The 23,198-nt window shown below is 40.6% G+C and overlaps 1 pseudogene across 1 annotated transcript; it reads right to left on the minus strand.

Annotated features, from left to right (window-relative positions):
• Window positions 1–11,348: 11,348 nt before the first annotated feature.
• Window positions 11,349–12,860, minus strand: LOC100388551 (histone-binding protein RBBP4 pseudogene; annotated as a pseudogene). The gene has a single exon (XR_013536396.1). The product of XR_013536396.1 is annotated as a histone-binding protein RBBP4 pseudogene (transcript).
• Window positions 12,861–23,198: the final 10,338 nt, after the last annotated feature.

Genomic DNA, 23,198 nt, shown 5'->3' on the forward strand with positions numbered 1-23,198 from the left:
GAATAGATTCAATAACAAAACACACAGGAATTTCAGTGGGATCTTTTATATCACTGGCCAGGCCACAAAATACAAAGGAATCACAGTGTTCCTCTTTTCACACACCTCCCATCACCCCCCAAAGATGAATCTTTCATCCCATTTTCCTACCAGCATTCCATGTAATTTATGTTTAACCTCTTTGAGAGCAGAGGAGATTTCGTTATCATAAAATCTATTCTCAACCTGTTATCCCGGAGTCAAATAAATAAAGAATTAACACTTATGAAATCCAATAACACAATGTTGTGTCTACACATCTGAAGACACATAAGGTGAAAGCTGATTCACTTGGCATAACCAAATTGGATAGCTCATAATACAACAGGAAAAGGAAATGGTGCCTTTTCTATTTATAGAAACATTTACCAGATAAGCACAACTATCTAATTTACTAAAAAAAGAACTGATTCTCTATTAGTAACGTGTAAACAACAAGATTATTCACATGGTCATAGTAGCCCTCAGCAGGGTATAAAAAGCAAAAGAGAGAGCAAGGAGAGATCAAACTCAGAACACTGACTCTCCTGGAAACCCATCCAGAACCTCCACCCTCTGACACCATGGTCAACTCTTGTTGTAGCTCTGTCTGCTCTGACCAGGGCTGTGGCCTGGAGAACTGCTGCCGCCCCAGCTGCTGTCAGACCACCTGCTGCCGCCCCAGCTGCTGTGTGTCCAGCTGCTGCAGGCCCCAGTGCTGCCAGTCTGTGTGCTGCCAGCCCACCTGCTGCCGCCCCAGCTGCTGCATCTCCAGCTGCTGCCGCCCCTCTTGCTGTCAATCCAGTTGCTGCCGTCCCAGATGCTGCCAGACCACCTGCTGCAGGACCACTTGCTGCCGACCCAGCTGCTGCATCTCCAGCTGTTGCAGACCCCAGTGCTGCCAGTCTGTGTGCTGCCAGCCCAGCTGCTGTGTCTCCAGCTGCTGCCGCCCCTCTTGCTGTGAATCCAGCTGCTGTCGTTCCTGCTGCTGCCTGCGTCCAGTCTGTGGCCGAGTCTCCTGCCACACCACTTGCTATCGTCCAACCTGTGTCATCTCCACCTGCCCCCGCCCCATGTGCTGCACCTCCTCTTGCTGCTAAATCTTTGCTTTGAACACACCACTTCCTTATCACCTCCTTTTCTACAGATGAAGGCTCTGCTTTAAAACATGTGGAGTGTTCAAGAGAACTGATTTGTGTCCCATAAGCAAACTTCATCCTTCCAAATTCTGTATTTGCACTCTATCTTTTGTCCAAACTCTCTGCCTTCCAAATGAATTCATCGAGAGTCTCCTAATAAACCTACAAATTTCTCTCCAACATCCCCCCGCCTCTTTGACTTCAGGACATTTATTCATCATGCCTAAAGAATTTGAAGATTGCCTCCATCATTTGTAGGGCCACAGATCTTAATGCCTCCCACCTCGAAGTCCAGTGAAGTCTCTTAAAGTCTTTTGCAAAGATTTTTGTACTTTGTTGTTTCCATGTACCAAAATAAACTTCTATTCTATTGGCACTAAAATTGAATATGGTTGTTATTCCGTTTCTTACAAAGGTTTTATACTTGGGTTCTGGGTGATTACATTTTATCCACACCTGTAGGGCAGAAAGCACACATTAGTCAACTTACCAACAGAGGGCAACTGACATCGATCACTGCCTAGACTTTCTAGAAAAGTCTTTTCAGGCTTAGGCAAATCAACTAGTCATTTTGTAGGCTTTGGATAAAAAGAATGAAACTGAAGTCATAAAATATACATGAATATAACAACAGGGGAAACGTTTTGGAAAGATTGAATACAATGCATTATCTTTTAAAAAAATTTCAACTTTTATTTTAGAATTAAAGAGTACATATTCATATTTTTTACATTTGTGTGATGCTGAGGTTTGGGGTACAAATGATTCTGTCACCAGGTAGTGAGCAATGGGCCATTCTTAGTCCTTCCTCTCTCCTTCTCTCCCCCTTTTTGGAGTCCCCACTTATTCCCATCTTTGTGTCCATGTGTACCCAATGTTTAGCTTCCATTTGTAAGTGAGAACATGCAATATTTAGTTTTCTATTCCTGGAATAATTTGCTTAGGCTACCGTCCAGCCACATCCATGTTGCTGCAAAAGACATAATTTTACTCCTTTTTATGGCCGTGTAGTATTCCATGGTGTAAAAATGTCATGTTTTTTATCCAATGCACTGTTGATGGGAGCCTGGACGGATTCCATGTCTTTACTGTTGTGAACAGTGCTGTGATCTTTTAAAGTACCATCTTTCAGTTTTTTCCTTCCTTCCTTTCTTTCCCCTCCCCTCCCCTCCCAGCCCCTCTCTTCCTCTTCACCCCTCCTCTCCCTCCCCCCTCCCCTTCTGTCCTCTCCCTTCCCATCCCCTCCCTTCCCCTCCTCAGTGTTAATCCTAAGAGCTTTAATAAACCTCCTGCATATTGCTCTCCATCTCAGTGTCTGCTTCCTGGGGAACCCAGGCTGTCCCCCAAAACAATTTGAAATTCATGATAGCTAATTTGAGAGCTGAAATGACAGACTGAAATGTCCTTTTAATATTTTACTTCATGAAAGAAACAAGAAGGTAAACACCATAGCAGAAAAAATGTTTAGCAGACTGTAGAAAAATTATAAATTTTATATAAATCACATTTATTATTTTCTAAGGATTTTTATATCATTTATACACAAATATATGTGCTTTAATCATTTAGATGATACAAAACAATGTGACCAAAATTAAGTTTCCCATCATGGTCTTTGCCAATCCCATTCAAGACCTAGTGTTACAAATTGAGATAGTCCCCATTAAAAGCATTTATACCACATGTATGTATTTATTCGAAAAGCTGGCTTTGGTTGCACATCTCTTGTTCTGACATTTATTCAAACATTATTTTATGTCTTCCAGAAAATGTTAGCACTTTTCTTCACATAGGCTTGGCAGATTTATTTATATATTTTTCTATTTACTCTTGAGAATAGTGAGTACATATTTTCCTATTAAATTTTAGAGAGAATGATTTTTAGTGTATAAAAGTCTATAGATTAGTATAAATTCATGTTTTATCTGGTCTCATGGTTAATACTAATACCCAGCTGACTCTCCAGGTGTGCAATCTTGGTAGCCAAGTGCCTCCAGCCTCAGGCCCGTCCCCAGGGTTTGTCCCCAGCTGCCCACAGTGGGGACCCTACCATTAGCACAAACATTCTTGGGATTTTCCAAATTTCATGTATTACTTTCCCCATTTTCTCGCTTGTGCTTCCTGGATTCATCACCCAATTAAATTATGTGCACTCAAGTCTTTTTCTCAAGGTTTGCTTTGGGTAGAATTCAAGCTAAGACAATAGATGTTCAGCAAACATTTTTGGCTGACTGGCATTAAATGGGCAATGATAATTAAACCAATCAATAAAAGTAAAACTGGGAAGTCAGGAAGTGAAGGAGAACCAGTGTTACCATTTGGTGTTTACCTGCTTCCTGTCTTTTTTCCTGTGTGAATATAGGCATGATGTTAAACACTGCATTCCTGGTTATTTATAAGCAAGTCTTATTCTATAAATTGAATCTTAACCTCCACAACTTTCCACATGTTATTTATCAGGTGACATATTACCTACCACATAAATAAGTGTAGTTTTCCTGAAATGAAACTATGATCTCTTTGTTTTGAATGTTTTTCCCTCTCTTATCCAGAAGTCAAAAGATATATACAATTTTAAAGGATTTACATGCCTCTATGTCATCAAAAAGCCTCCATTCACTCAAGAAACATTTACCACCAGTGCCCTCTGTGCTGAGTCTCATGGTAACAAGAATAAATGCCATAGCCCACGCCTTCAGGGTATTTGCATTGCCCATGGAGGAATGACAGAAGTAAATGATTATAATAGAGTAGAATGTATCAAATTATGAGTGCAAGGCAGGAAATAATGATACATAAATGGGGTAGCTTATGAGGAAAAATATTGTTGAGGAGGAAGTATGTTAACTGGGTCTTGACACGTAAATAGGAGTTTTCAGAGTGGACAAAAAAGACAAAACATTCCAAGAAGATAAAACAGTTTCAGAAAGTTTAGCAAATTTTATTCTTTATTGCTTTCTTGGCTACACTAAGACGTATTAGACTTGCTTTCACTTTAATCTTGGACAAGTTTTTGTTTGTTTGTTTTAACTTTTTTTTTTAATATAGAAAAGCAATTTATTCCATTTTAAGCACTTACACAGTTAGTCATGGATAGTAACAGGCCTACGGGTGAAACAGGTCACCCAAAACAAAGATGGCATCAAACTAGTGGTCAAGGACTAACTCCTAAAAAAAAAAGCAACTTTCATCAAGGATTAATTTAATTTTAAAACAAATACAAGTTATTGATACACTCTTCTCAACTTGACAGTCTACCTGTGGTATAACTGTCAGGTAAAAACATACATCTTTACAACTTGATGGTCCCAAGTTAAAAAAAAAAAAAAAACGAAAACAACACCATTTCACAGAAAGGAAAGAAACAACATGAAAACAGCTCAAGAAATACACTAACGAGCAAAAATATGTGGGGTAAGAGAAACACGTAGTTTTGACTTAACTGAAGAAACCAAGAGGAAACTGGTCTACGTATGAAAATGTGCATCCTGCAAAGTCAGGTGTCAAGATTTGAGTAGGAATCTATATGACTTGAATCTCCCCTATTTCCTGAATAAAAGTGACAAGTTTCAGTATTTATACTTCATGGCTCAGACACCTACCTCATTTGGCTCTATTCCTTATTCATTCTAGCCTTTACTTAAATGAGTCTGAAAAACTTGGGGATATAGCATAAGAAAAATAATCACACATAATATTCCCCTTTCTGTGGCTACTTTAGACCTGGGTTTGTTACTAGAAAATTCCTGTAGGGGGGGAAGGACTCAAGATGGCGCTGTGAGAACAACCCAGGATTGGAGCTCTCCTTGAATCTGCGGAGAGGTGAGTCGGAGCTGCATTTCCAGACTGATATTTGTTGCCCACAGACCAGGGAAATTCCCAAGTATAACAGAGACGCGGGATGCCAGGTAGTACCTCTGCCTGGCGAAGCCGGCAGCCGGGGTAGTGGCGGCCAGCCCTACCCAGCGCTTCACACAGGGCACGCTTGTCTGGGTGCCCTGTTGAACCAGCAACCTGAGACTTGAGAGGGCTGGACTTGAGACTGAATGAGACTTGGACAGTGGGCCAGCCCAGGGGATGGCAGGGACAGAGCGTCTGGGGTAGCCCAGTGGGACGAACAAAACCCCGATTTCAAACAATGCCCGTGCGGACGGTCCGAGTCGCTCTGTGGGGGAGGGGCGTCCACCATTACCGAGGCAACCCGCCCCAACTGAGATACACGCCCACTGCTGACGCAGCCAGCCGTTGCCGAGGCAACCCGTCCCTACAGAGATACACGACCATTGCTGACGCAGCCTGCCATTGCCGAGGCAACCCGCTACAACAGAGATACTCCGCCGCAGGGCATGGCGGAGACCACAGCAGAACAGCAGAGCCTGAACCAACAGGGTGAACCACACAACAGCAGGGCGGAGCCTAGGCAGGCAAACAGTGGCTAGTCTGCCTCCTAGCTGGGCAGGACACTTCAATGAACATCCAAAACTAAAGCCTGAACCCCCCCACCACAGAGCACTTGAGAAAAAAAGGGTTTTTATAATGAGCTCTGTTGCAACAGAATCAAACATAGCAGCCTAACAGCCCTGAATGAACAACAGAGCTCACAGATCAGCAATTGAGCTCCTATAAAGTACAGACTGTCTCCTCAAGCAGCTCCCGGACCCCTCTATATCCAAAAGACTGACATTTGGCAGGCATCATCCTGGGACAAAGATAGCAGAAAAAGAAACTGGTAGCATCCCTCGCTGTGCCACAGCTGCTAGAGGTGCACCCCAGACAAGCAGGGCCTGGAGTGGACCTCAGCAGTCGTACAGCGAAGGGGCTAGACTGGTAGAAGGAAAACCAAGTAACAGAAATACTTCATCATCAACAATCTGGGTGTCTACTCAGAGACCCAATCGAAAAGTCAGCAACTACGCAGACGACAAGTGGATAAATCCACAAAGATGGGAAGAAACCAGCGAAAAAAGGAGGAAAACACCCGAAACCAGAACACCTCAACTCCTAGAAAGGACCAAAATTCCTCACCAGCAAGGGAAAAAAGCTGGACGGAGAATGACTGTGATGAAATGATGAAATTAGACTTCAGAAGGTGGATAATAAGAAACGTTTTTGAGCTAAAAGAACATGTATTAAATCAATGCAAAGAAACTAAAGAACTTGAAAAAAGATATGTGGAAATGATAACAAGAATTGATAAATTAGAGAGGACTATGAATGGATTAAAGGAGCTGAAAAACACAATACGAGAACTTCGTGAAGCATGCACAAGTTTCAATAGCCGAAGTGACCAAGCAGAAGAAAGAATATCTGAAGTCGAAGACCAACTCAATGAAATAAAATGAGAAACCAAGATTAGAGAAAAAAAGCGCAAAAAGGAATGAACAAAGTCTCCGAGAAATGTGGGACTATGTGCAAAGACCTAACCTACGTTTGATAGGTGTACCAGAAGGGGACGAAGAGAATGAATCCAAGCTGGAAAATACTCTGCAGGACATCATCCAGGAAAATTTCCCCCACCTAGCAAGACAGGCCAACACTCAAATGCAGGAAATACAGAGAACACCACAAAGACATTCCGCAAGAAGAGCAACCCCAAGGCACATAATCATCAGATTCAACAAGGTTGAAACAAAGAAGAAAATACTAAGGGCAGCCAGAAAGAAAGGTCGGGTCACCCACAAAGGGAAGCCCATCAGACTCACAGCATATCTCTCGGCAGAAACACTACAAGCCAGAAGAGAGTGGGGGCCAATATTCAACATTCTTAAAGGAAAGAACTTTCAACCCAGAATTTCATATCCAGCCAAACTGAGCTTCAGAAGTGAAGGAAAAATAAAATCCTTTGCAAACAAGCAAGTACTCAGAGATTTTGTCACCACCAGGCCTGCTTTACAAGAGCTCCTGAAAGAGGCACTACACAAAGAAAGGAACAACCAGTACCAGCCATTTCAAAATCACACTAAATGCTAAAGAACATCAACATAATGAAGAATCTACAACAACTAACAGGCAAAACAGCCACTTAGCATCAAAACGGCAGCATCAAATTCACACATAACAATATTAACCCTAAATGTAAATGGACTAAATGCACCAATCAAAAGACACAGACTTGCAAATTGGATAAAAATCCAAAACCCATCAGTGTGCTGTGTTCAGGAAACCCATCTCACATGCAAGGATACACAAAGGCTCAAAATAAAGGGATGGAGGAAGATTTACCAAGCAAATGGAGAGCAAAAAAAAGCAGGAGTTGCAATTCTCATCTCTGATAAAATAGACTTTAAAGCAACAAAGATCAAAAGAGACAAAGAAGGCCATTACATAACGGTAAAAGGATCGATACAACAAGAAGAGCTAACGAACCTGAACATATATGGACCCAATGCAGGAGCACCCAGATACATAAGGCAAGTTCTTAATGACTTACACAGAGACTTAGACTCCCACACAATAATAGTGGGAGACTTTAACACTCCACTGTCAATATTAGACAGATCAACCAGACAGAAAATCAACAAGGATATCCAGGGCTTGAACTCAGACCTGGAGCAAGCAAACCTGATAGACATTTACAGAACTCTCCACCACAATTCCACAGAATACACATTCTTCTCAGCACCACATCTCACCTACTCTAAAATTGACCACATAATTGGAAGTAAAGCACTGCTCAGCAAATGCAAAACAACTGAAATCATAACAAACAGCCTCTCAGACCATAGTGCAATCAAGTTAGAACTCAGAATACAGAAACCAACCCAGAACCGCACAGTTGTTCATGGAAACTGAACAACTGGCTCTTGAATGTTGACTGGGTAAACAATGAAATGAAGACAGAAATAAAGAAGTTCTTCGAAACCAATGAGAATGAAGACACAACATGCCAGAACCTCTGGGACACATTTAAAGCAGTCTCTAGAGGAAAGTATATAGCAATAAGTGCCCATATGAGGAGAATGGAGAGATCCAAAATTGACACCCTATCGTCAAAATTGAAAGAGCTAGAGGAGCAAGATCAAAAAAACTCAAAACCCAGCAGAAGACAAGAAATAACTAAGATCAGAGCTGAACGGAAGGAGATTGAGACATGAAAAAACCTTCAAAAAATCAATAAATCCAAGAGCTGGTTTTTTAAAAAGATCAACAAAATAGACAGACCACTAGCCAGATTGATTAAAAAGAAAAGAGAGAACAACCAAATAGATGCAATAAAAAATGATAAAGGGGAAATCACCACAGATTCCACAGAAATTCAAACCATCATCAGAGAATATTACAAACAACTCTATGCGCATAAACTAGTAAACCTGGAAGAAATGGACAAATTCCTGGACTCCTGTGTCCTCCCAAGCCTAAACCAGGAGGAAGCTGAAACTATGAATAGACCAATAACAAGGTCAGAAGTCGAGGCAGCAATTAAGAGCCTACCACTCAAAAAAAGCCCAGGTCCAGACGGATTCACAGCCGAATTTTACCAGACCCACAAAGAGGAGCTGGTACCATTCCTTCTAAAACTATTTCAAACAATCCAAAAAGAGGGAAGCCTTCCCAAATCATTTGACGAGACCAACATCATTCTGATACCAAAACCCGGCAGAGACCCAACAAGAAAAGAAAACTTCAGGCCAATATCCATGATGGACATAGATGCAAAAATCTTCAATAAAATATTGGCAAGCTGATTGCAACAGCAAATCAAAAAACTTATTCATCATGATCAAGTAGGATTCATCCTGGGGATGCAAGGCTGGTTCAACATACACAAGTCTATCAACGTAATTTACCACATAAACAGAACCAAGGACAAAAACCACATGATTATCACAATTGACGCAGAGAAGGCATTTGACAAAATTCAACAGCCCTTTATGCTAAAAACCCTCAATAAACTCGGTATCGTTGGAACGTATCTCAAAGTAATAAAAGCTATTTATGACAAACCAACAGCCAATATCATACTGAATGGGCAAAAACTGGAAGCATTCCCTTTGAAATCTGGCACTAGACAAGGATGCCCTCTTTCACCACTCCTATTCAATATAGTACTGGAAGTTCTACCCACAGCAATCAGGCAAGAAAAAGAAATAAAGGGTATTCAAATAGGAAAGGTGGAAGCCAAATTGTCTCTATTTGCAGACGACACGATAGTATACCTAGAAGACCCCATCGCCTCAGCCCAAAAACTCCTGAAACTGATAAGCAACTTCAGCAAAGTCTCAGGATATAAAATCAATGTGCAAAAATCACAAGCATTCGTCTACACCAATAACAGACTTAAAGAAAGCCAAATCAAGAACGAACTGCCATTCACAGTTGCTATAAAAAGAATAAAATACCTTGGAATACAACTCACAAGGAACGTAAGGGACCTCTTCAAGGAGAACTACAAACCACTGCTCAAGAAAATCAGAGAGGACATAAACAGATGGAGAAACATTCCATGTTCATGGTTAGGAAGAATTAATATCGTGAAAATGGCTATACTGCCCAAAGTAATTTACAGAATCAACGCTATCCCCATCAAGCTACCATTGACTTTCTTCACAGAACTGGAAAAAAACCACCATGAACTTCATATGGAACCAAAAGAGAGCCCGCATAGCCAAGTCAATTCTAAGCAAAAAGAACACTGCGGGGGGCATCACACTACCGGATTTCAAACTATACTACAAGGTTACAGTAAGCAAAACAGCATGGTACTGGTACCAAAACAGAGATACAGACCAATGGAACAAAACAGAGACACCAGAGGCAACACAACATATCTACAACTATACAATCTTTGATAAACCTGACAAAAACAAGCAATGGGGAAAGGATTCCCTGTTTAACAAATGGTGTTGGGAAAACTGGCTAGCCATGTGCAGAAAGCAGAAACTGGACCCCTTCCTGACACCTCACACTAAAATTAACTCCAGATGGATTAAAGACTTAAACATAAGACCTGGCACCATAAAAACCCTAGAAGGAAATCTAGGCAAAACTATCCAGGACATAGGAGTAGGCAAGGACTTCATGAACAAAACACCAAAAGCATTGGCAACAAAAGCCAAAATAGACAAATGGGACCTAATGAAACTCCACAGCTTCTGCATGGCAAAAGAAACAGTCACTAGAGTGAATCGGCAACCAACAGAATGGGAAAAAATCTTTGCAGTTTACCCATCTGACAAAGGGCTGATATCCAGAATTTACAAAGAACTCAAACAGATTTACAGGAAAAAAACAAACAAGCCCATTCAAAAGTGGGCAAAGGATATCAACAGACAATTTACGAAAGAAGACATATATGAGGCCAACAATCATATGAAAAAATGCTCATCGTCACTGGTCATCAGAGAGATGCAAATCAAAACCACATTGAGATACCATCTCACGCCAGTTAGAATGGTGATCATTAAAAAATCTGGAGACAACAGTTGCTGGAGAGGATGTGAAGAAAAAGGAACACTTTTACACTGTTGGCGGGAGTGTAAATTAGTTCAACCATTGTGGAAGACAGTGTGGCGATTCCTCAAGGCCTTAGAAATAGAAATTCCATTTGACCCAGCAATCCCATTACTGGGTATATATCCAAAAGACTATAAATCGTTCTACTATAAGGACACATGTACACGAATGTTCATTGCAGCACTGTTTACAATAGCAAAGTCCTGGAATCAACCCAAATGCCCATTGATAATAGACTGGATTGGAAAAATGTGGCACATATACACCATGGAATATTATGCAGCAATCAGAAATGATGAGTTTGTGTCATTTGTAGGGACATGGATGAATCTGGAGAACATCATTCTCTGCAAACTGACACAAGAACAGAAAATGAAACACCGCATATTCTCACTCATAGGTGGGTGATGAAAAATGAGAACACATGGACACAGAAAGGGGAGTACTAAACACTGGGGTCTATTGGGGGGAAAAGGGGAGGGCCAGTGGGAGGGGGAGGTGGGGAGGGATAGCCTGGGGAGAAATGCCAAATGTGGGTGAAGGGGAGAAGGAAAGCAAAGCACACTGCCATGTGTGTACCTACGCAACTGTCTTGCATGCTCTGCTCATGTACCCCAAAACCTAAAATCCAATAAAAAGTTAAAAAAAAAAGAATAAACTGTTTTAAATACCAAAGGAAAAAAAAATTCCTGAGGGAAATTTCAATGTAAGTTTGTGGCTTTACTGAATCAAGTCCCCCTCCCCCATTAATATTTAGAAAACAGCCACTGTGTGGGCTAATAGCATTACTGGTGGTACCTATTATATAGAGGGATAGCTGAACAAAGTCTGTGTCTCAAAACCAGTGTTAAATCACTCTCAGGGTTGAGAAGAAAAAAGGGGAGTCTAAAAGGGGAGTAAAGACATATATATCTAGGATCCTTGTCCTTCCGGATCCACACTTCCTTCAGGGTCTTCATCGTTATAAATGGTCTCTGCCATTTGCCACACTTGCATGATATTATCTTCTGATACAGAACAAATCACCCAAGGCTCATTGGGATTCCAGGAGAAATCAGATATCTTGGCAGTGTGACCACCATGAATAAACAACTCTGGTGGCCCGTCTTCTGCGTCTTCTGGGGATTGTTCTTCTCCAATTTTACTTAAATCCCAGACATTCAGTCTGCAATCAGTACCACTGGAAGCCAAAATAATCTCATTGTGAGGCGACCACTGAACCTGGAATATTTCATCCTTATGTGATTCAAAGAAATGCAACTTAAGTTTCAGATTTCTCAGATCCCACAAAGCAACAGTCTTGTCAGCTGATCCTGTGGCAAGAATGAACTCACTATAAGGATTGATAGAGAGGCAGTTCACTTCAGCAGTGTGTGCGTTAACTGAGTGGCTTGGTTTGGAAGTATTGTTTGAACAAGTATCCCAAATCATAAGTTTCTGATCATCAGCCACTGACCCAAACAGAGACTCATGGAGCAGATGCCAGGAAACATCTTCAACAACTGCTGTATGCCCTGTAAATATGGTCTTCGCATCCACCACTTTTCTCTCCTTTGGAACGGCACTGATGTCCCACAGGCAGATGGTATGGTCATCTGAAGCACTAAGCAAGTGCCCACTGAGATTTGGGTTCCAAGAATGCCCATAGCCTTCCTTCTGATGTCCACGGAGACGCAAATCTGGGTTGCATTCTCCAGAAGGATCTGGTTTAGAAGGATGTTTTGTATAGTCAAAGACAAGAACATCACTGGAAGGAGTCTTTGTTGCAATGATACAAGGGTTCTGGGGCATATAACGAGCCCTGTTTACTTCTCCTTCATGGTTGATCTTGATTTCTATTTCAATTTTTCCACTAACTGAACCAAAACCTCCAAATTCTCCTTTCTCACTGTCGTAGTGTGATGCATCAAACTGAGCATTATCATTAGGGAGCTGCACACTGGCTATCACAAGATGGTTTTGTTCATCCGATGTGTGTGTTCCCAGCACAAGTCGATGAATGCTGAAATCTTTCCATTCTGGTCTGGTTACATCTGGAAGCCACTGGGCAGTTAGGCTGGGCCACTCCAGAGCATGGGTCATCACCAAATCATAAAGAAAAGGAGTGTTCTTTTTCCATATTTTGTACTCCTAGTTGATCACTCGTTCTTCCACTGCGTCGTCGAAGGCTTCCTTGTCGGCCATGGCGAGCCGGCGAGCCGGGGGAATCCTGGGGTCGAGCGTTGTGGGAGGGGAGGGGAGGCAGCAAGCGCTTGCTCTACGTGCGGGGCCTCTATTGTTTCTGTTTTAACTTTTTAATGCTTCTTTTGAGTATTCCAATAAAAGAGTAATAAGAATATACACTACTTCATAAGGTTGTATTAAAGATTGAAAATGAAACAAAAATATTTGGCACAATGCCTGGTATAGTCAATACTTCACAAGTAATATACATACACTGAAGGTGTATGGAACTTATCCACATACTATACAATTTCATTTTAGTGGTTTAATAAAAATAATTGTAATTCTTTTTATTTTTGTCAAACTGTTTCCTATGCATGTGTCTTATTCAAGTACTTGCAAGAAATAGATGAGGATTTATCTGTTCTACACCCGGAGTACCCAGTAAAACATCTTCGATGCATGTTATTGAAGACCTAATAATTCTGAATATTGTTTATATACAACAAATACTTTTGCAAATGAAAAATCCATCATGCAATTTTGATGATCAAAGATAAATCAGGCCAGGTGCAGTGGCTCATGCCTGTAATCCCAGCACTTTGGGAGGCTGAGGAGGAAAGATCATGAAGTCAAGAGATCGAGACTGTCCTGGCCAACATGGTGAAACCCCATCTCTACTAAAAATACAAAAACTAGCTGGGCGTGGTGGCATGTGCCTGTAGTCCCAGCTACTCAGGAGACTGAGGCAGGAGAATTGCTTGAACCCAGGAGGCAGAGACTGCATTGAGCAGAGATTGTGCCACTGCACTCCAGCCTGTGTGACAGAGCGAGACTCCATCTCAAAGTAAATAAATAAATAAATCAAAACTCCCTATGCTTAATGCCTATACTATAGGACATACAGCAAAATATGTTTTTACCCTTCAAAGGCAGTGAGTCATGGGTAAGTACTTTCACTGGAGGCTGTGGAATAAGATCTGACACAGAGTTCAGAAATTCCTTGGGATCTGACCATTTCCCAGGCCATCCAAGATGCACATATGGAATCAGAATCACCCTTATTACAGATGGGACATCCCTCTCCCAAATGAATCCTTCCTTCTAATTCCTTTCCAATGTTTCACCTGACCAAGACATTCTTTGACAACAAAAGATACATCTGTATTATAAAAATTGTACCCCATGATTTGCAGAGAGCAACCTACAGGTAGGAGGGAGAGTCACATTTTTTTTAAAAAAGTCAGAGAGTCGTGTGACCAGCACTTTGTAAAAGACACTGCATAGGCCAGGGACAAAGGTGACACTGACTAAGGAAGAGGGATAGCCTGGGGAGAAATGCCAAATGTGGGTGAAGGGGAGAAGGAAAGAAAAGCACACTGCCATGTGTGTTCCTACGCAACTGTTTTGCATGCTCTGCTCATGTACCCCAAAACCTAAAATCCAATAAAAAATTTTTTAAAAAATGATAAAAAAAAGAAATATGACAAGCTTTTCCAATGAAAACACAGAAGCACAGCAGGAAAAGGAAATGTGTTATTTTTCTGTTTTGAAGTATTTAACCAGAAACACACAATTATGTAATTACATGATTAAGCTTTCCAGCAGGTAAATAATAACAAAAAAAATGACGTGGTGGCAACGGGCCTTCAGCAGGGTATAAAAGGGGTCATAGGCCCAGAAGACTTCCAAACCCAAGAACTTCACTCTCCTGGAAACCCACTCAGATCCTCCACCTTCTGACAACATGGTCAATTCCTGTTGTGGCTCCGTGTGCTCTGACCAGGGCTGCGGCCAAGACCTCTGCCAGGAGACCTGCTGTGCTCCCAGCTGCTGCAGGCCCCAGTGCTGCCAGTCTGTGTGCTGCCAGCCCACCTGCTGCCGCCCCAGCTGCTGTCAGACCACCTGCTGCAGGACCACCTGCTGCCGCCCCAGCTGCTGCATCTCCAGTTGCTGCCGCCCCAGCTGCTGTGTGTCCAGCTGCTGCAGGCCCCAGTGCTGCCAGTCTGTGTGCTGCCAGCCCACCTGCTGTCGCCCCAGCTGCTGCATCTCCAGCTGCTGCCGCCCCTCTTGCTGTGAATCCAGCTGCTGCCGCCCCTCTTGCTGTGAATCCAGCTGCTGCCGCCCCTGCTGCTGTCTGCGTCCAGTCTGTGGCCGAGTGTCCTGCCACACCACTTGCTATCGCCCAACCTGTGTCATTTCCACCTGCCCCCGCCCCATGTGCTGCACCTCCTCTTGCTGCTGAGCCCACTTGCCCTGGCTCACCTCTCCCTTCACTGCTGGCCCACAGATGTAGACCTTTCTTCTGTGCTGACCATTAGGATTCATGGAGTGGGATTGATGTCACTCCACAGGGTAGACCTCATGTTTCCAATGAGCCCATCACCATCCCGCTGACTCTGTGAGAACATTCTGGTTCCTTTTAAACTCCCTCTCTTGCTTTCTTTTTCTTCCAGTGATGGAACCAAATAGGAATTAATTTGTAATCCACTAGCTAAGAAATTATTCCAATCCTGTAAAGTCTTCATTCTCTTCATCATTTTGAGCCTATAAATTGTCCTTCCCAATGAGGTAGACATTATTTCCCTTTCAAAAATGTTATTTGTCTATCAGCCTTTCAGTCATTCTTTTCTCTTATAAAGATAGGAGGCTGCCCCTCACATGCTCTCCTGCTTTCTCCCTGCTCCCTCTTCCTCTCTCTGAACAGGTTTGCCAGACTTTTTCTGTTTTATTACTTCTTTATCATTATTGTGTTCACAAAGTAGATTTTATTAAACTTTTCATTTAAAAATCTTTTATTATTGTTTGTCGTATTTTTTGTGATTATATGCATTGGGTTTACTGATTCATTGAGGTCAGGTGGGAATGCAGTGGAAGGGGAATCTCAAAGCCTGACTCCAAAGTAAGACTTCAGATATAAACTCAGTGCCAAACTGCTCTCATGTCACAGATAAACTAAAATAAAATAGAAGCTTTTCATTGTTTTAGTTGAATAAGCAGAATGGTTTGGGGTAGGTAAAGCCCCCATATTGTAGTTTATAAGTTCATTGCAGCACTGTTTACAATAGCAAAGACCTGGAATCAACCCAAATGCCCATTGATAATAGACTGGATTGGAAAAATGTGGCACATATACACCATGGAATATTATGCAGCAATCAGAAATGATGAGTTTGTGTCGTTTGTAGGGACATGGATGAATCTGGAGAACATCATCCTCAGCAAACTGACACAAGAACAGAAAATGAAACACCGCATATTCTCACTCATAGGTGGGTGATGAAAAATGAGAACACATGGACACAGAAAGGGGAGTACTAAACACTGGGGTCTATTGGGGGAAAAAGGGGAGGGCCAGTGGGAGGGGGAGGTGGGGAGGGATAGCCTGGGGAGAAAAGCCAAATGTGGGTGAAGGGGAGAAGAAAAGAAAGCACACTGCCATCTGTGTACCTATGCAACTGTCTTGCATGCTCTGCTCATGTACCCCAAAACCTATAATCCAATAAAAAATTAAAAAAAAAAATAAGTTCATTCATGATTTTAGAACTTACGATATCGTGGTAATACTCCTCACTCTTCTGTGTCAAATTTTAAAAGTGCATCTCATCCTACTGCCTTGCATCTTGATTCAAATCAGTTAAGGCAGACTCCAAATGTCATAAAAGGGAATTTTGTTATTTTGTTGGTGGACCAGTTCAGGTTCTTGAATTTGCTGCACAAAAGAATTTTAGAGCAAATCCAAAGTAAGAGTGAGCAAATCCAAAGAGTAAGCAAAGAAGTTCATTGCAAAGAAAAAGTACACTTTAAGAAGCAGAGTTCAAAAGGTGAGCCAGAAGCTAGTGCTGTAAGACAAGTTCCTTTTATGGGAGCTATACATGCATAATCATAAAATACTGGTGAGGTCATGTATGCAAAGACAGACCTACAGTTGGCATATGTGCCCAGGATTGTCATGGTCCAACACCCATCGTATCTATCATCAACATATAAAATCTCCATCTAGGGATGTTTTTCTTCTCGTTGTTCTTTTTCCATTAAAATAAGGAAAAGGTTACTATAAACTGAACCTTGAGCCTAGCTGTGCATGCAGGATCCCAGAGAATTCCCTGGCCACCTTCCCACCCACCCTATCCCACCTCAGGAAGGAACTTGTAGCTAATAGTTTCTTGGGCTTTTGGTGCAAATTGGCTAGAGATTTGGGAAGCTACATCAGGAATAAAGGGCTCTTGTTCTCTTTCCCAGGTGGTCCTAGGTATCAGGAACTTGTAACTCTCTGGTGGTCTGCTGGTATTCTGCAGGATCCCTTATCTTGCAAAAGAGTTAGGTGCTGATGCACAAAGGTGCAAGCAAAAAGAGCCTGCTCTAAAAAGTGCCTGCTGGGCTTCACACAGGGGACAAGTCAGTATGGCTTTGTGAAAATTTGAGACAGGTCTAAGTCAATTTAGAAAGCTTATTTTGCCCAGAGTGGGGATGCATACCTGTCATCAGGAGGTCCTGATGACATGTGCCCAAAGTTGTCAGAGCACAGTTTGATTTTATACATTTTAGGGAGATATGAGACATCAATCAACATATATAAGGTGAACATTGGTTCAGTCTCGAAAAGAGAGGACAACTCTAAGCAAAGGTGGGACAACTCTAAGTGAGGAGGGGGCTTCCAGGTCAAAGGTAGATAAGAGACAAATGGTTGCATTCTTTAGAGTTTCTGATTAGTCTTCCCAAAGGTGGCACTCGGGTATGCATATATCTCAGTGAGCAGAGGGATGACTGAATAGAATGGGAGATAGCTTGGCCCAAAGAAATTTTCAGCTTGATGTTTCCCTTTAGCTTAGTGATTTCAGGGCCTCAAGGTTTATTTACCTTTCACATTTCTCCCCTTTTCTTCTTCTTTTTCTTTTTTCTTTGGATTTATTTTTTTGTTTTGTTTTGAGACAGACTCTTGCTCGGTTGCCAATCTGGAGTGCAGTGGCCCAGTCTCGGCTCACTGTAACCTCTGTCTCCTGGGTTCAAGCAATTCTCTTGTCTCAGCGTCCAAAGTAGCTGGAATTACAGGCCTGTGCCACCACACCTGGCTAATTTTTGTATTTTTAGTAGAGACAGCGTTTCACCATGTTGGCCAGGCTTTTCTTGAACTTCTGACCTCCAGTGATCTGCCCGCCTCGGCCTCCCAAAGTTCTGGGATTACAGGTGTGAGTCACTGCGCCCAGCATCCATCCCCCTTTTCTTCTTAAAAATCTTTTGGAGAAAGCATTTTAGAAGAAAATTAGACTCTGGTCTCAAGTTTCTTCTGATATCTCATAGCTAAGATTGTTTATTCCTAGACAGGTAGGTCCTGAGTTATTAGGAAAGTTAATTTTTAGCAGGTTGTGAAGTTTCATGTTCTATAAAGAGAAAATAGGTGAAGGAAGGGAAAACAACAACAATAAACAGAAGAACAACCCTGTAAAATCAATATAGGCCACATTACTCTGAAGCCCATGCATCAGGAGGCAGGCATGAACGTGGCTTATGTATGTAAATAGGTTGCTGATATTTTCTTCTGAAGTTTAAATTGTCTAGCTTCAGTTCGCAGGGCTTTACAAAAGCACAGCTGAGTTTTCAGGGACTCCAACTTAGGAAAAATTGGGGAAAGAAGAAGGAAAAAAACTGAAAATAATCTTTTGAAGACTTGAAACCAAGAAAAATTAGAATTCAGTCCAAACTGTAGAAAATAATAAAAATTAAAAAACAGTAAGCGAGACTAGAATCTAACAACAGATATACTATCATTTTTGAAACATAATTCTTCTCTCACAAGTTTTTTTTTACTAAAGAAAAATCATGGCAAAACTTATTTGCTGTATTATATTTGGCCTGATTATTTGCATACAGTGCAACAATAGTAATAACTTTTTTTTGCATAAGCTCTTAAATTGGCTTTGATGGAACTGAAGCAGGATGTTTCCCTGACCCCTTTGTGAGACTTGTGACAGGGGTGCCTCATTTATTCAGCCTGACACTCTCAACTCCTTGCAGGAGGGAGCATGAAAGTGAATGTGGTGGGAACTGGAGTGCATGAATGCTGGAACTGGCATTTAGAGCTAGTGGGATCAACTCTACTCCCTCAGACTTGCAACAGTCCCCCCTCTTGGGAGGAAGCATGCATATGAATGGGTGCAGGAGCCTGAGTGAGTGATTTTGGGCACTGGCAGGAGCAAACTCTGTGCAGGCCCCACAGCAGCAACTAGTTGGAGGTGCCTGTGACCCCCATAGCCCCAGAGGGCATGTTACAGTGCTCTTTTAACTCTGCCATCCATGCATGGTTTAAGTGTTAACAGCTCAGTGAGCCCTCTGCCTTTTCACATCAGGCAGCTGCCCACCACCAGCAAGGGCAGAGGGCCAGTGTGACAACCTTTTGTATTTGGTCTCCTGGCTCCCAAGCTCGTCTGGTGTCCAGGAAAAATGAGGCTACACAAACCTATGGAGGAATAGTAAATGTGGGGGATTTTGTTGCCAATGAAGATGGCTCTCAGCATGAAGGGAAGCTGAAAAGGGATGGAATGGGTAGGTAGTCTTCCCCAAAGTTAGGCTGTGAACCAACCAGATTCTTCTCTGAAGTTACACCATCAAGCTGTCCCTGTGAAGTCAAACTGCTTCTCTCTGGTGTCCAGCTGTAGTCCCCAATATCCAGCTGCTTCTTGCCTCTGCCAGATGAGTCTGGGATCTTTACAGGCACAGGATGGGGCAGGACCGGGCCATGAGTGGTTAAGAAAATGGCAACCTTTGAGCAGGAAAACAGGGATGTAAGTTCTCACTTTGGGCCATAGTTTCAGGCTTTTCAGCTTGAAGGTGGAGTTTTCTCAGGGATCTACCCTTTTCTGCCTAGAATTCCTCTGCCCCTCTCCCTATCATAGAAGGAATCTTAGGTAAGACTTTTGAAAAGCTGAGCACAGCCATGGATTTGTACCATCAAATACCTATGAGTTGGGTGAATTCCTTTCATCTTGAGGTTCCAAGAAAAATGTGGAGCTCCTGGATCTGTTAGAAAGTGACGTATTTTACTTACTGCAGATCAGGAACCCTGTACAGGGACTGTGTAGACAAGGTATGAAGACAGTTTTCCCAAGGGGCTTTTATTGGCTCCATAAGTCAAGTTTGATTCCTTAGAGGAGAGCACATCATTCCAGTCAAAGCCTTGGTAAAATGACCAATTTCTCCAATTGTGTCCTGTTACAAATAAGAACAGATTCTTATGGCTCTTATGCAAATAACTGTATTGCCATAAGTTAAGAATACTCACAAATAGTTTCCAATTATGGAGAAAAGCAGGTAGAGAGAAACAAATATGCTCCAAATTTTGTTCATGGGAGTATACTAACTTGTTAAAAACTGTCCATAGCTCAAAAGAAAAGTTTCCTTGACTGAAAAAACAAAACAGGATCAGCAATGTTTTAAGCAAAAAGTCAAAAAGATTTCTTCAGTCTTCCATTAGTTCAGTTCATGCAGTTAATTCCTGTTCTGCTTGATATTCATGACATTTCAGCTCTCCATGAGTCCTGAAAGTTTTTCCTCCATTCTGATGTCACAGTCTCCAAAGTTATCAGAAACCTGCATTATGGAACACCTGTTGGAGTTTCATAGCTGATTATAAACCACCTTCTAAAGAGGACCAAAACAAGGCAACAATTGTCCATGGGTGATAAAAAGTTTTAGCGCAGCCATAGTAAAAATCACAATTGACAAGAAAATTTGTTACTACTATGGTACAGAATAATTTAACATGACAGTTATAATTGTTACTGAGTATGTACACTATGTCATATTAATATTATAGGAGTTTCCCATAATTTTGGAGAATATACCAATACAGCCCAAAGAAAACCAAACACCATTTTATATATGCTTCCTGTATAATTTTTATGCCAAATAAGTCAAATTATGTCATTTTTGGAGTTTAGGGAAACTAATATCTTAAATAATTAATTAGATCAGGAAAATATATAATTTGTAATTTGATTTTAGAAAGTTCGTCAAATATTAAATGTTTAAAACACTTGACATGACAGGTCACCACAAAATAAGTCAGTTTTTCAAACAATAAGTCCTAATAAAGCATCATGAAGCCAATTAAATTTGTGTTTCAAAATGTTATAAATAATCTATAAAATTTTAATTTTGACCATGAGATATAACTTCCTTAAGCCTTTTACAACCTTTATAACCTTTATTAAGGGGTCAGTTAACACTTAAAGAAAACCTTGTTAATCTGACAAAGGAGCCCATATGCTGGTCTTGCATCAGTGTGCCTTTGACATGAATGATTATTTTGTAGAGAAACTGAACTTATTTTATCTCTCAAAATCGGCCCTCACAATCTTACATGCCCACCTTTTCTGTGATAGTTCCTGAGCCTTGTGGAGTTGAATAGCTTTGATTTCTGGCCCTATGTCTCAAGAATGTAGTTTACTTTGATTGGCATCTTCTACCAGGCCTGAAGATGAGGTTTTAATTGCTGTCAGTGTTTAAGATTTAGCAGATTTTGGTGTCCTTTTTAGACCCAGGAGTCAAAGATCTGTAACTCAATGTCACAGATACTTTCAAAGCACATACAGAAATATACATGGATGTAATAACCTTAATTTAAAAATATTATCTCGGTTTCTTTTTCCTAAGAAATTCAAAATTTAATATAGTAGTATTTCTTATTCCTAAGCAATCCAAAATTAATAGTAATGACATAGGAATTGTTTCAATAAACCATAAAATCCATTAGGCCAATCACCAAAAGGCAAAAGAAAAGACCTTCTGCACTGCACAGAATATTATATTGGAAGAAAACGTTTTCTTTAGATTTTTAGAAAACATCGTTTGCATCAGGCCACAACAAACAGAACTTGAGGAAACAACTTATGAGCTGAAAATGAGTTGAAGGAGAGAGAAAACAGAAAAATTCAATAAAAGTTGAGATTATGGTTTAAAATTTTTAAATCTCTTATAATTTATTAAGAGTAAATCAATCCCTTAAAAATTTCATTGTTCTACCTAATTATTTAGTGCATAAGTGTTTTTTTTTTAACATCAAGCCCAATCTCCATGAAGACCATTATAATTACCCTTTAATTATAGACAACTTGATCATATAAAAGTTTTTTGGTGTTTTTCCTAAATAAATCCTCTTATTGTGACTTACACAGACTGTTGATGATATGCTTGAAATTTCTGGTTTGTCTTGAACATCCCTATTTCTGAAACAACCATTTTATTCTAGGACTAAATTTATCATACAAGATTCTTTCTCATATAAAATTATTTCTCTTTAAGCTTTCTTATCAAAAAGAACCCTCTTTATCCTCTTTATTTTTATAACTTTCTTTACATCTCTCTTATTTCCTAGTTCCTTTTACATTGTTTTATACATAACTTTTAAATAGGCTTTGAATTAGACAAAATTATTCACCTTTTTAAAAAAGAATTGTTTACCTAGATTATTTATGAAAACTGCAATAGTCATCATTTAAAGTTATGGAACTGCCATTGCAAAATTATAACTGAGACATTGAAAAATATCTGACCTAACTGACTCCATCTTGCTTTTAACCCCAAGCTGTTCTTTTTCATTTGTGGACATAGGCTGAATTAACTTTGAGAGGAACTTAGTTTATAGTTTATCTTCAAAACAAAGTTTATGACAGTTCATTCCCAAAACAAATCTTATTGCCTGTGGACTAGACCACCAAAGCCATAAGATTAGAAGTTATAGTAACCATACTAAATTCAAGATGTGGCTATTTTTATTAAACCAATATCAGTGTCTTCTTTATTAAAGATTACACAAGCAAAAATCATTCTGTTACAGTTTTGTAACCCCATGACTAATTTTGACAACTTACAGTACTTGACAGGGATAAATATGAAATTGCTTGATTTTGAAATTTTGAAATTGCAAACAAAAACGCATACTGGCACTTCTTAAGACATTTCTAATATTACCTTGCCAATAATTTTAAAGCTAGCTTGTTTATTAAAGATTTTACTTAAGTTACATAAATTTGATTGGTTCAATAACTTAGGGTAACTTCAGAGCTGATCAAAGGCAAATAAAAGTAAAAACATCAAGAGCAGGTGCTCCCACTAGAATGCCATGTTATAATCACTATGGTACTCTTTTAGATTCAAATGAAGGAACCACTCTTGGAGATTCCAATTAGGATATGCCCCCAGCTGAGAACTACTCAAAGCTATGAACTAATTCCAATAAAATAATTCTTAAGAAGAAAAGTGAGCCTTGAAATTTTCAGCCTTGCTGGGCTTATATATATTAAAATGTTATGTGTGGAGATGTTTGAATAGTAAGGTAAACCCTTAGAGTCCACAGGCAGAAATACACCACACTATCCAGACAAAATACAGCTCAATATGCATTTTTCTCATATGCAAATATGAGAA

This window comes from Callithrix jacchus, chromosome 5 (assembly GCF_049354715.1).
Source record: "Callithrix jacchus isolate 240 chromosome 5, calJac240_pri, whole genome shotgun sequence".
In the NCBI taxonomy this organism is placed as follows: Eukaryota; Metazoa; Chordata; class Mammalia; order Primates; family Cebidae; genus Callithrix; species Callithrix jacchus.